Source organism: Phasianus colchicus, chromosome 4, assembly GCF_987193195.1.
Source record: "Phasianus colchicus chromosome 4, bPhaCol1.hap1.1, whole genome shotgun sequence".
NCBI lineage: Eukaryota > Metazoa > Chordata > Aves > Galliformes > Phasianidae > Phasianus > Phasianus colchicus.
Genome location: NC_143439.1, coordinates 30,738,367 through 30,751,507, shown reverse-complemented (window position 1 = coordinate 30,751,507; position 13,141 = coordinate 30,738,367).

Below are 13,141 nucleotides of genomic sequence, written 5' to 3'. Positions count from 1 at the left end.
AGAGAAGGTGACTAAATCTGCATGGACTTAACAATAGACTTTGCAAGTGTGAGCTCTTTAGCCTAGCCCACAAAATACATCTGCACACACAGTCAGAATGTCAGAGTAACAAAGCTTTCAGGTGTTCACAGAAGCTTTGATCCTAAAATAACAGCAAATGGGCATGATGAAAAGAATCTAATTATCATTACTGTGGATAGAATGAGATTGTCTGACACTAGAAGATGTTCCTGGACTTGAGTCAGTTGTGTGCCAGTAAGAACACAAGGATCAGAGACAAATATTTTGCAAAATGAACTATAGGCTGGAACTTTCATCCAAAATCCATATTCATGTCAGCTCATTCAAAAACATGATGAGCATGGCACAGAGGGCTTTGCAGGGCTTATTGCAAAGGCTCCTACCATGTGAAGGAGGCAGAAGAAAATGCAGAAACAACTATAGAAGACAATGAGGAAACAGAACCAAAACCATGGATGAACTGTAGCAAACACCCTGGGGAAAAAAAAAAAAAAAAAAAATTGAATTTGTTTGGTTGAGTACTGATTAAAAGAGGCTTCAGCTGTTTCCAGGCTTTTTTAGGATACAGGATGCTATGTCCTCCTCAGAAACAAACAAAACAAAACATTGTTCCTCATTAAAATGAAAGGGTTGATTTGCAAAATGCAATGTTGCTTCCTAAATTCAAGACAGATTATCTGGCTTTGCATGTATAATGTACTCCAAAATGCAAGGTAATTGGCAGGTGAAAGCCCTTGGTATCTCAGACTGATAAGCTCTGATAAAGAAAGTAGATGGCTCAGACTCCCTTTCCTGACCCTCAGCACATGAGCTGGCTTTTTTTCTTGAAATCAGTTGTGAAACAAACTTTGTCTTCCCTGAGGCTTCATCTTCCAGCATGGAAGGTCCTGGGTGGAATGAGAAATCTTTCTCATATTTGTGAAACACAAAACAAAGGAAAGGGAGTGGATCTCAAAAGATAATCTTGTGAGTAATTTAACAGTGGAGGAACAAATTCCTTCTGTTTTTTTTCTCACTACATCTGGCTTTGCTATTATTTTGAGCAGCCCACCAGCACTGAGCAAGCAGAGAATTTGTAGAGTGGGTGGTTTGGTATGGCTCATCTTGTGCATCATCTACAGCTAACTGTTGGGACTGCATGGAGTTCATAAGTTGCAGGAGATTTAATTATAAAGAGAAGTATTTTGCTCTGGAGACAGGGATTTCACCTTAAAATGCTGTGTTTCTATTGCATGTCTTTGACACTGAACATAAATGTTTTTTCCTTCTTCCTAAGAGCCAATTTTTGGTTTTAGCAAATCTTTTGATACTGCTTCTCATAGTACTTCTCTGGACAGCTGGACACAGAAACATGGAGCTGATCCCAAGCACAGAATTGGGGAATATTAGCAGATCTCAGTCAGAGGTTTGCCTCTCATAAGGCTGATTCTTTTCTTCTTTTTATTGACGACATATTACTTTCCTCAGAACTGAAGACAGATCACTTCATTTTTAAATGATGGATCACTTCAATGGCTCACACTTTTGAACTCCTAAAGGAGCAGAGTGGAAGAGTCAATGACTGCTACATTGAAGGCTGTATTAGCTGTATTAGTGCTAAGGTACATCTGTCTCAGGAGAAATCTTTCATTCCCCAGCTGGGCAAAGATCTTTCAATGCTTGACTGCAGCTGGTCTCTACCACATTTAGAGAGATCTAAGAACCCTTGGCTTCATCACGCCACTTGCAGCCAGTGGCCGTCACCTTCTTGACTTGCTGTATCATCTTACTTTCATGAAACAGCTACCTGGAAAGTACCAGCAGCATCTGCATCCGGTAGAGCCCAAGAGGAAAACCTGAGAGAAGCCCTGAGACCTCTGATGGTTTCTCCTTATTTGGCCCTGTGCCAGAGACCCTTGAGATGCTGTAGCCTGCTCCCCAAAAGGCTGTATCCCAGAAGCATGTTCTCCCCTTGTCCAAGTCCTCTGGTGCTGATGATCCAGAGTACTGAGTCTCACAGCTGCCGCCTCATAAACCACAGTGGATGGCAGTCTTCTTACCTGATTTCACAGAATTATAGAGTGGTTGGCTTGGAAGGGACCTTAAAGCCCACCCAGTTCCAATCCTCCTACTATGGGTTGTCACCCACCAGAACAGGCTGCCCAGGGCACCATCCGGCCTGGCCTTGAACGCCTCTAGGGATGATGGGGCATCCTCATTCTCTCTGGGCAGATGTGCAGTGCCTCACCACGCTCTGAGTAAAAAATGTCCCCATAATATCTAATCTAAATCTCTCCTCTTTCAGTTTAAAGCCATTCCCCCTCATCCTATCGCTGTTTGTCCACATAAAAAGTCACTTTCTGTCATGTTTATCAGTTTCCTTTAAGTACTGGAAGGCTGCAATGAGGTTTCTTCCCAGCCTTCTCCAGACTGAACAAGCCCAGCTCCCTCAGCCTGTTTTTGTAGGATAGGTGCTCCAGCCCTCTGATCATCTTCATGGACTTCTCTGGATGCATTCCAACAGCTCTGCATGCTTCTGTTCTGGCGCCCCAGGCTTGGACACAGTACTCCAGATGGAGACTCACAAGGCCAGAGGGGGACAATCGCCTCCCTTGCCCTGCTGTCACCCTTCTATTGACGGAGCCCAGGATGCCATTGGCCTTCTGGGCTATAAGTAATTTCTGAAATCTTCTTCAAGCTTGATATCATGAAGTTTCTGAACAGGGCCAGGCACCTCCAGATAGGGAATCTTTCCCCCTACCAGGTATCTAGAAGGGAAGAATTGAACCCATCCAGGAGATTATGTATTTGGATGAAATAAGTATCCTCTCATTCTTGTCCTAATGTGCAGACTCCATCCTTCAGGAAGTGACCTAACATTAGTCAGTCACCTCATTTCACAGTCATTTTCTGGCAAGACATTAAAGGACAAAATTTTATTGGGTTCACCCAGGCTTTCTCCAGGATATAGCTAGGCACTGGTACTATCCCAGGCACCTTCTCTCCACTGACAGAGCACCAGTAGTGGCAGTCTCAACTCCAACCCAACTCTCTGGGCTTAGTGAACCCAAGTGGACTTCTTCAGCCCAACAACCAGCTGTGTATACAAAAATGTCATCGTGTACAGTTCAGCGAGTCTGCTCTCTTCAGAGGAGGCATCCTGGTATGTACCCCTCAGTGCCAGCTATGACCTCTTTAAGACATGCTTGTCAATTCACTCTCTAAAGCACAGGCCAGAAATAAACTGTGGCAGTGACTCAGAAATGGAGAGAAGAGTCATACTGACTCAAACACCAAAGTGGACCTCTGGAGAATAGCACATGGGACTCTTCTCACTAGCTCTCACAACTCTTCATATCAGCTGCCAGAGATCCCTCCCCAAAACCTGCAGCATGCTCAAACGTTGCTTCTGCTCTCTTGATAGAGGTGATGATGCTGCGCTGACTCCGCAGTGTGATTTGAAGGCATCACATCTCCAGTAGGTCCCAATGGTAGTCCCAGCAGTTGAATAACATAGGCAAAGGCTCACTTTGTGGCCTAGTGGGCAAGAAGATAGCAGATCCTAATTAACAGAAGCTAAGTGCCAGAGAACAGGGATGTCCCTTTTCTGTCCCTTGAGAATAATCATTTTCTTTCTATTTTTCTCTTTGTTAGGCAATAAGATCATATAGACTCTCTGAATCTAGAAGTATACTGGATGAAATAGGGACAAGGAAGCCAAACTTTGACCCAGCTCATTAGCGCCGTGCAAAACTACAGCAAAAGGCTTCCCCAGATAGCATCCACATCTATGTGCTCAAAGCGCAGCCTCTGTAGTTGTTCTCTCAGGCAATTTCTCTTACTGACTGTTCAGAAGAAAATACCATCTAGCATGCATCAAGGGCAAGTAACCTATGATTAAAAAAAAAAAAAAGGAGGATAATGCCACTGATCTTTATTTTAAAAAGCCATTTCATGTCTGATCATGAAGGCATATTTATAAGGTACACTGAGTAACAGTTAGAGGAAAAAAATAAAGGTACATCACTTTTCTTGGGAAATCAGAGAGATTCTTGAGGCGTATTTAATTCAGCAGTTTGAGAGCCTCCTGGCAGTATTCCTGATCATACAAGTAGAAAGTATGTGTATACATGGATCCCCTGATCTACTTCTGACCTTAATTACTCTAGGCTTAATCCAAGCAAGTCCATTGCTCCAAACTTATGCTGTGATGGCTGAAGTTTCTTCTGAGAATCTAATCATTGTGTAAGCAGCAGAGAGCGCACTAATTTTCTGCAGCATCCCTCCCATCACCCCTTCTCATGACACTCCAGTTTTTAGCATGAGGCAGAACCATCACCATGAATGTATAACTGACTGCAGTTCATTGAGATGAGCACACCATTTCCTTTATTATTGCCATCTGTAAGCTAATCCCAGCTGACCCTTACTGTGACCCCCTGCACAATGGAACTTCAGCTTCTGCAATCTGAAATGATGTCTCAAATTTTTGTTGCTAGGTGTAAACTAAGCTAGCCACAAGGCTTTCAGTCCCAAAGAGAGCACATCTCCTCCTCCTTCCTCTCCCACTGAGGTAGTTTATAATTAGCACTGCCCAGCCTACTTCAGTCACCATTCTGGAAGCTGTTTACAGGCAGGAGTGAACATGTTTCATGTAAACTCGCATCGTGTTCTGGTAGGGTACCCCCAGGATCTGAACTCTCAGGATCTGAACTGGCAGCCCCAATGGTTTTCTCTCTTTCTGTCATGGACCCGATACACCTGCATCATTCAGCTGTTGTGGACAACAATCCTGATCTAATAGAAGGAGAAAGATGCATGTCCCTGGTTATCCTTAAAATCTGAAAAAAAACATTAGATCTCCCAAGCAAACTCAAGTTAAAAAAATGCATCTGGCAGGACTGTGTCTTACTTGCTTTGGAAAGGCTGTTGAATCCAGTTTGTTTGGTGTAAAATAACATTTTCCCCTTTTCCACAAAGGAGATGCCTTATCTAATAGAAATCTGAGGCTGAAATCTATTTCAGGTACTCATAATGCAAGCTAGAAGGTGTATCCAATGGGTATTGAATGTATCAGAAAAGGAGAAGCCAGCAAATTCATCCTAGTAAAGACGACAGACATAATCTGTTCCTGACATTTCTGATTAGCTTTTCTCCTTATGAACACTTTGACTGTTTGAACCTTCCTCTTTTACTTACAGATTCCTTATGCAATTAACACTCACCTCAATATTGCCACGGAGAGCATCTTTTCATTTACTTTTGCAAACAGAAGCCTGAGGTCTGCTCTAATCAAAAGATGCTCTCCAGGCATGTGAAATGCATTACCACAGTGTGCATTACAAAGAGCAACTGATAAATTACATCAGCCAGTCATTCTCAGGAAGGATTTATTATCAAGGTAGAAGGAACAAATTGTTACAGCAAAAAATGGTTTGTTTTTTTCTTGCTGATTTACACAAAAGCTCTGTTGCAAGCACTGACTTAAATAGAAGTGTCAAGGGAAAAATACATTGTCATATATGTGCATGCAGAGAAAAGCAGGTCGAAAAAGGAATTCGCACAATGCAGTCTTCATTACTGGGTCCAGTTGCTCCCACCACAGATAAAAGATGGATTACTAAATGTGAAGGAAGATGGAAGGAATAAAAATTTATGAAGAAAAATCCCATGAAATATATTTTAAAAAAATGTTCTAAATCAAAAGCAAAAGAATGGATTAAGAATTACTGAAAGAAACTTTTATCAAAGCAATTCACTTCATTTTCTCACAAGATTCTTCAAGACATTTTCATTTTCATTCTGGCTGAATTGCAAGAGAACATCAGTACCTGGAGAATCTGCCTGATTTCCTCTTGCTATTTCACAAGGGGAGATCTAGATTGAACATCAGGAAGAATTTCTTCACAGAGAGGTTGGTCAAGCATTGGAACAGGCTGCCCAGGGAAGTCGTGGAGTATTTAAGGGACATGTGGACATGGCACTAAGGGACACAGTTTAGTAGTGGGGCTTAGAAGGTCAGTTTAATGATCGGACTTAGTGATCTTGAACATCTTTTCCAATCTAAATGATTCTATGATTCTCAGCAAGGCTGGAATAGAAGCACTAATAAATCCTGTTAGGTTCCATATAGCCTTTAATTTCACCAAGGATGCCCAGAAGTAACCACATCTACACCTAACTTCAGCTGGATAACATCAGAAATCTACTTTTATTGGGTTCCATAGGAGAACTGTCACATGTGGTAGGGAAAACCACCATGTAACTCCTATTCCACCTCTCCTTGAGTCTTACAGTGACATCGTTAGTCAACCTGTTCTACTTTTGCAGCATGCCTTGTGGTTTTCCAAATGCTGGACTGGCCACTCACCTAGGAAGCCATTCCTGGCTCCCTGCCATCATTTTGCAGGAACCAGCACTCACACAGGAAATCACTTCAGCCTGAGGCAGAGACCCCACTCTGGCATAAATTCTTCCTGTCTCTTAGATGGCATCAATCATTCATAGTCCTGTCCTGAAACGAGCATCTGCTTCCCATTCTCTTCCTTCATTTCTCCCTGACTAATTGATGAAATCGTTGAGTGTAGTTGCCTGGGAAACAGCCATTTCCTTAAGCATTTTTGGCCCCCTTCACAGGAACAAGCAGGAAATCTTTACAGGAACCCTGAAGGGACAGCAAGGTCTAACAGGACTCAGCTTTCATTAGGACAACAGAGGCCAAGACATCAAAATAGAGCCAGACTGTTTCTGAGTTCCCACAGTGTCTAAGGGTAGAGGAGAGTGCAAGGAGAAGTGAGATTGCCTTTCTCATCATATTCAGCATTCAAATACACAAATACACTATTCTCCATGAAGTTTTCCCTCAGGCAACGTCTATAATGGTTCTCAAATTTGTACCTGTGGTATCTTACAGGTAGAAAGAAATCTTGTGCAAGTCAAAAGCAGGGAAGTTTGCAATACCACTGCTTGCCCTCTTCTACTGCTGCTGTTAGGTGCCTGAACTCCCTGGCTTGTGACACTCCTGGGGCACCTTGCATGTGATGTGACCAGCACTTCAGCCATCGAGAGAGACAGCCAAGAGAGCCTGAGCTTTGCCCCTCTGCTGTTTCTCTCCCTCTCAAATGCCTATACATTTATGTGGAAGGCCCAGGCTACACAAACAAGACTTTGCAGCGTGTCAAATCCTGCCTCCCAGAGCAATCTTTTTGGCTTTGTCTCTCCAGAGCTTTTTGATCAATTTTACCATTTCCCTAAGGATGACGACTTCAGAGTTAGTTACATCAGTAAAAGAAGAAAGAAGGAACCAGCCCATCACTATTCCCTTTGTCCAAGACTGCATCCTGGGTCACCTCTGCTTTCCCATTTAGAGCCCATACTCCCTCACTACAGAAGCAGGGATTTGCAAGTAGAACTGATCAAAGGAAAGAAAAGGGGAAGAAAAGCTGTAGGGCTGGTGCCTGTGGGCTGGAGCTCCTCAGTTGCCCAGAGAAGCAGTGGGTGGAAAGAGTAGTGGAAAGAGGCTTCCTGTAGGAGAAAAACAAACAAACAAACAAACAACACCTGCTTGGATTACGGGCAAAAATCTGCAAAGACTTTTTTTAAAGAGGATTTTAGTGGTTACAATTTGTTACTTGAGCAATGGTTAATGGTACCTGATAGAGACCATAAAAACAACACAACACCTTCCAATTTTCTGTTGCCTATGATCACAATGTCCAGCTGTTATTTTCGTCATCTAAAGTAGCATGATGGACAATTCCATTCAGATTTCCATTCCCTTATTTCGCCAGAGATGTCATATTCCTGCTTCCCCTATAAACACATAAACGTAAGACTTCTCTCCCTCCTCACTGCTAAACTTCTCAACTAATGTCAATAGGCAAAAGTCAGTAAAGAGTTTATTAAGCAGACTTCTCTGTAGGATCAGTTTTGTAGTTATGCATAATACAACTTCACTTCTTTTATTTTTCCTTAAGTAAAAAGATGGAAAAGGCAGTTATTTTAAATTTATGAGCCGATGAGACAGTGAGTAATGGTGAATCACTGTTTAATATTTTAGGCAACCATCTGCAAGGTGAGCTGTACTCCCATCTCATATTGCTAGAACAAAGAAGTCACCTCAAGTTTCACAAACAGAATCAGTCTTGCATCACCCCCAAAAGGCTGTATTCAGCACCAAAAACAAGCATCCTCCACCTAGGCATCTTACTCAAGCAGTCTTAAAACACAGGAGGAAAAGAAGCAAAACTATGATCCAGGGGAGACTCAGCATGGGTATTAGGAAGAATCTCTTCTCAGAAAGAGTGGTGATGCAGTGGCACAGGCTGCCCAGGGAGGTGGTGCAGTCACCATCCCTGGAGGTGTTCAGGAAACATGGAGATGTGGCACTGAGGGATGTGGTCAGTGGGCATGGTGAGGATGGGCTGGGAGTTGGACTAGATAATCTGAGAGATCTTTTCCAACCTTAATGGTTCTATGGTTCTATATTCCGCTTCTCCCACAAAGCACAATCCAAATACTCTGAAATCCCACATAGCTCAGGAGAACTTCTGTTATATCTGCTATTTCCATATTTCCCCTTCCTCCTGCTCCCACTGCTGGTACGCACATCAGCCTCCTAGTCTCATTTGTTTTCATGACAGCATTGTCTCTCCAGAGTGGCCACCTAGCCCATCCCAAACTCTCCTGCTGCCATGTGGCAAGGCCATCTCTACCATGTGCTAGCAGCAAAATGCACGCACAGCCTCTGGGCACAGTCTAGAAGCCTGTCTTTCTCCAAGGGCATTTTCAAGTTTCCTTCCTTGATTAATGCATGTTAAGGCTGACTAATTTCATAACTTCCATCCCTGTAGCTGTTTTACAGCAGGGGAAAATGCAATTTCCTCTTGGTTGGCAAGTGTCACAACAGCTTTGTGAACCATGACAGTGTACATTGCTTACTGTTGAAGTGCCCACAAAATCTAATGAGATATGAATAGCAGTTCTGCAGTAAATGTGAGTTATTAAATTACTGTGGAGAGTCAGGGTGCGGTATGCCTCTGTGACTCAGCAGAATTACAGCTCTACGTGCAACATGTGCAGATCACAGCCGCCCCAAAGGAAGTGGCATCAGTTGTTCTGGGACTCATTTCAACGAAGAGAGGAAGAGTTTCACACCTCTGTCTGTACCTTTTACATCTGGAGGAAGGTCATTCATGTCCATTGTCTTTGCAAATGACAGAAGAACTTACTCACTCTGATGCATCCAGTTCCTTCATAATGCTTTATTTATGTACCTATAACAATTTATTCTCCACATTGGTTGCAGACCTGTTACACTTCTTCCACAGCAAGTGCTTTATCACCATTCAGTGAAATCTGATGTCACATAATGTCAATTGACACTCTTTTTTTTCCCTAAAAACAAGTTGCTTCATACTGTGTAGTAAACATTTGGGGAAGCTGAGATGAGCTGATTTAGATCAGCAGGATGTTTTCATTTTTTCTCATGGCAACGATTCATTACCTATGCTTCTAAATTGCACGCAAATGCAATTTCCCACCACTACTTTTCAGCTTCTTCTTTTTTTTTATTTTTTTATTTTTTTTAATTCAGAATGTCTCTATCGGCTGAAGGAAGCTTCTGGCATGCAGTGCCTTATACCAGACAACACATGGAGACAACCACATTTAGGCCAGTTTCTGGACATCTCAATCAACTGGGCAGATCTGGCACTGATTTATTGCTAAAGAAGTTTCTCCTATCATCCAGAGTTCTCATTTCAAAGATAAGATCTGGCATGCAGAAAAGCATAGATTTGTTTCCTAAATGCTCTGTTTCCTCCATGAAACTTCAAAATGCTTGCTCACAAGCTTGAAGGAGGTATCTTGAAGGACAGTAACAGAAAAACAAGCAAACATTCAGAGCAATTCTTTTGTCTTTTACGTGTCTCCAAGAAAATTAAGAACTGTAGAGTTTCCACCCTCTCAGTTTTTCGGAGTTACATATCCAAGCAAACTTGGTGATATGTTGGCACAGGCTTCCCGGAGAGCTGCTGGAGTTACCGACCCTGGAGGTGTTCAAACAATGCGAAGATGTGGCACTGAGGGATATGTTTTAGTGGGCATGGTGGGGGTGGATTGGTGGTTGGACTGAATGATCTTAGAGGTCTCTTCCAACCTTGTTGTAATGATGTTGTAATGATTCTGTGATTCTACATTTCCCTGAATTTTCAAGTGAGAGAAATAACGAGTTGGTAGAGAGGATCATCCCCATCTCCTTAACATCCAAAGAAGGAAAATTGTACATTTTTAATTTTTTTATTAACTAATATGAAGCGCTGTTATCTTGAGCTGTTCCCCAAGCTGTATATACCTTGATGCACTCAGAAACTCCTCCCACATTAGGAGCACAGCCTGGGTGAGGGAACACTTGGCTGGACAAGGACTTCTGTCTTCATGCCACACCAAACCCCTTCCCTAACTAAATCTCCCACAAGACAGGACAAAAAAGAAAGGGAGAAATCGCTGTGATAACGCTCTGGTATTACAAGGAGAGTTCAGCATAAGCATGGAACAGGACACTCTTCTACCAGCACAGAAGGTCATTGTGCTCTACTGCATTTATCTGAATCTCTTATTGTTCCCATTTCTCCACTCACTCATCATACTACACAGAGCTGTGATTTGAAAGACTCGTGTGTGTTCCTCAGTGCTTCAGTGCGGATGATTCACCTTCCCTTCTTTATAATTTTATCTCACATCAGCTGAGAAGTCAAAGTATGCATAATTCACCATTGTTGTTTTCAAGAGAGGTCTTGTTACTGTGATATGAATGATACCAGGAAAAAGGTATGATTTGAATTGAAACAGAGAATAAACAAGTAGCATCCAAAAACTCCAAAATTAGCAGATTAAAAACAACAACAGCAAAATTTTGTCATAAAACAACAATGAGGAAAATAATTACTAACTTCAGCAGTATATAAGAAGGTGAAGGTTAGAGTGTGTATTTTCTACTTTGGCAGTAAGTACACAGTGCTGTTGGTTTTACATCCTTTACAACAAATTGTATCAACATCCAAGTTCTCTTTTCTGCCGTATTCCCATCCTGAACCTGGGAGAGCTGTTCTGCCCAATGATAAAGGAGCTCTGGGAGGATATCTGCCATACAGGCAAGCAGCTTGACACACAAATATTAAGGAAAACTGCAGCAGAGGGTGCATCTGAGTCAGATCTAACTCAGTGTCTTCCATGGGTTGTTAATCCCTGAAGAGTGTCAGGTAACCTTACCCAGCTTTACTACTTTCTGCACTTCATGCTGAAGAATGTATTAGTCCCCGATGCAGGGAAATCTGAAATGACTTTGGGTTCCACACCAGGGGAGAGGGCAAGGGGCAGTTTGAGTCAGTTGTCACCACCACCTTACAGCTCCTTGGAAGTCAGCCATGCTCTCCCAGGTGTCACTGTGCTTTTCATTTATATCAGTCCCTCTCTGCTGACTTTTCAGGCTGGATATTAGGAAAAACTTCTCAGAAAGAGTGGTTGCACACTGGCACAGGCTGTCAGGGGTGGGGGTTGGAATCGCTATCCCTGGAGGTGTTCAAGAATCATGGAAATGTGGCACTGAGAGATATGGTCAGAGGGCATGGTGAGGATGAGTTGGTGGTTGGACATGATGATCTCAGTGGTCTTTTCCAACCTTAATGATTCTGATTCTATGAATCCAGTGCCTCTTGCCAGCTGCTGGGCTACAGTGCCCTGAGCCAAGAGAACATTCAACCTCATGAGTGTTAGGATTATGAAATGCACATTTGTGTCCCTTGGTGGCAGTGGTGGTGGTGGTGTTACCCTTTGTGCTAATTGAGTTGCAGGGACAGAGTCCTCCTGAACACAGCTGCAACCTGCTTTCTTCACTGTGATCATTGAATTATCTGTCATAAAGGACACACCTTGTTTTTCTAAACTGTCACTGGATTTTACACAGGAACTAGGCCAGATGGAAGCACACAGCCTCCCCAGTACTGCCGTCTGCCTGCCAGTGGGATGGATTCCCACATACTGATGGAGATTGATGGCTGCTCTCCATGGACCATCCTGCAGAACACAAAATGAGAAATGCCCTCAATCTCCTCTGAATTTCAAGTAAGATTGTTTCTTGTTTAAGGCGAAGCTTATTTATTCTTTATTCTTGCACAAACAGCATTCACCCATTGTGCTCATGCTGTTGATGGCAGGTTAGCTGTGAATCTGCAGAAGACATACCAGAACTTCACAGGGCTCACAACAGCCAGCTCTTAATGTGACACCACATACTGATGTAGAGCAACTGCTATCCTTGGCTAAGCACTGTGTTACAATTCTTTAGAGTTTCCACTAGTCACTGAATACTGCAACCATACCCTTCTTTTTCACTATCATCCTTCTAATTTCTGGGGCAAGGGTAACCCTCCACTCTTCTAAGCTGTCTCATTTAACATTCAGGGATTTATGGCCTGGCTCAGCTCATGGCTTTCTTAGCAATTTTGGCCGCTGCCCTGAGACCTAATCCTGACCACCACTTTCATTGCCTCTACTCTGATTAGTTGTGAAATCATGCAATAAGCAGGATCAGTGAAATGATAGGGGAAAAAAAAAAAAAAAAGTGTGGGGAAAAAAAAACTTTATTTTAAGTGGAATAACTTTTCCAGACTACAGTGGTTGAGGAAATACGAAGAGCAGTAGAAGGACATTCTCAGGGCAAAAAGAAGTCTGTAACAATTTTGGTGGCGAAATCTGTCATGCTGTTTGCTATGTTTGTGGCCCCTCAGCTCCACCTGCAGTTAATGGAGAAGAAAAGGATATGTAATAACTCCCAGGCTAGGTTTCGACTCCTAACTTTTTCTGGAGGCAGCATGTGACAAGCATCTCAAAAGACAAAGGTGGCATTAATATCCTTCTACACTGGCAAGAAATCTTGTTGTATTACCATCAGCACAGCTATTAATCAATTCCAGCATGTATGAGCTCTCAGTGACATTAACTCCTCAGCAGTTCCTCTGGGCAACCATATCACATAACCCTTGTTGTTTCTTGGCGTGAAAGACACAATAACCTGAAAAGCAGTGACTGTCATAACCACCTGGCATACTTGGAAAAAGCAAGCTTTGCAATAGAAATTGGC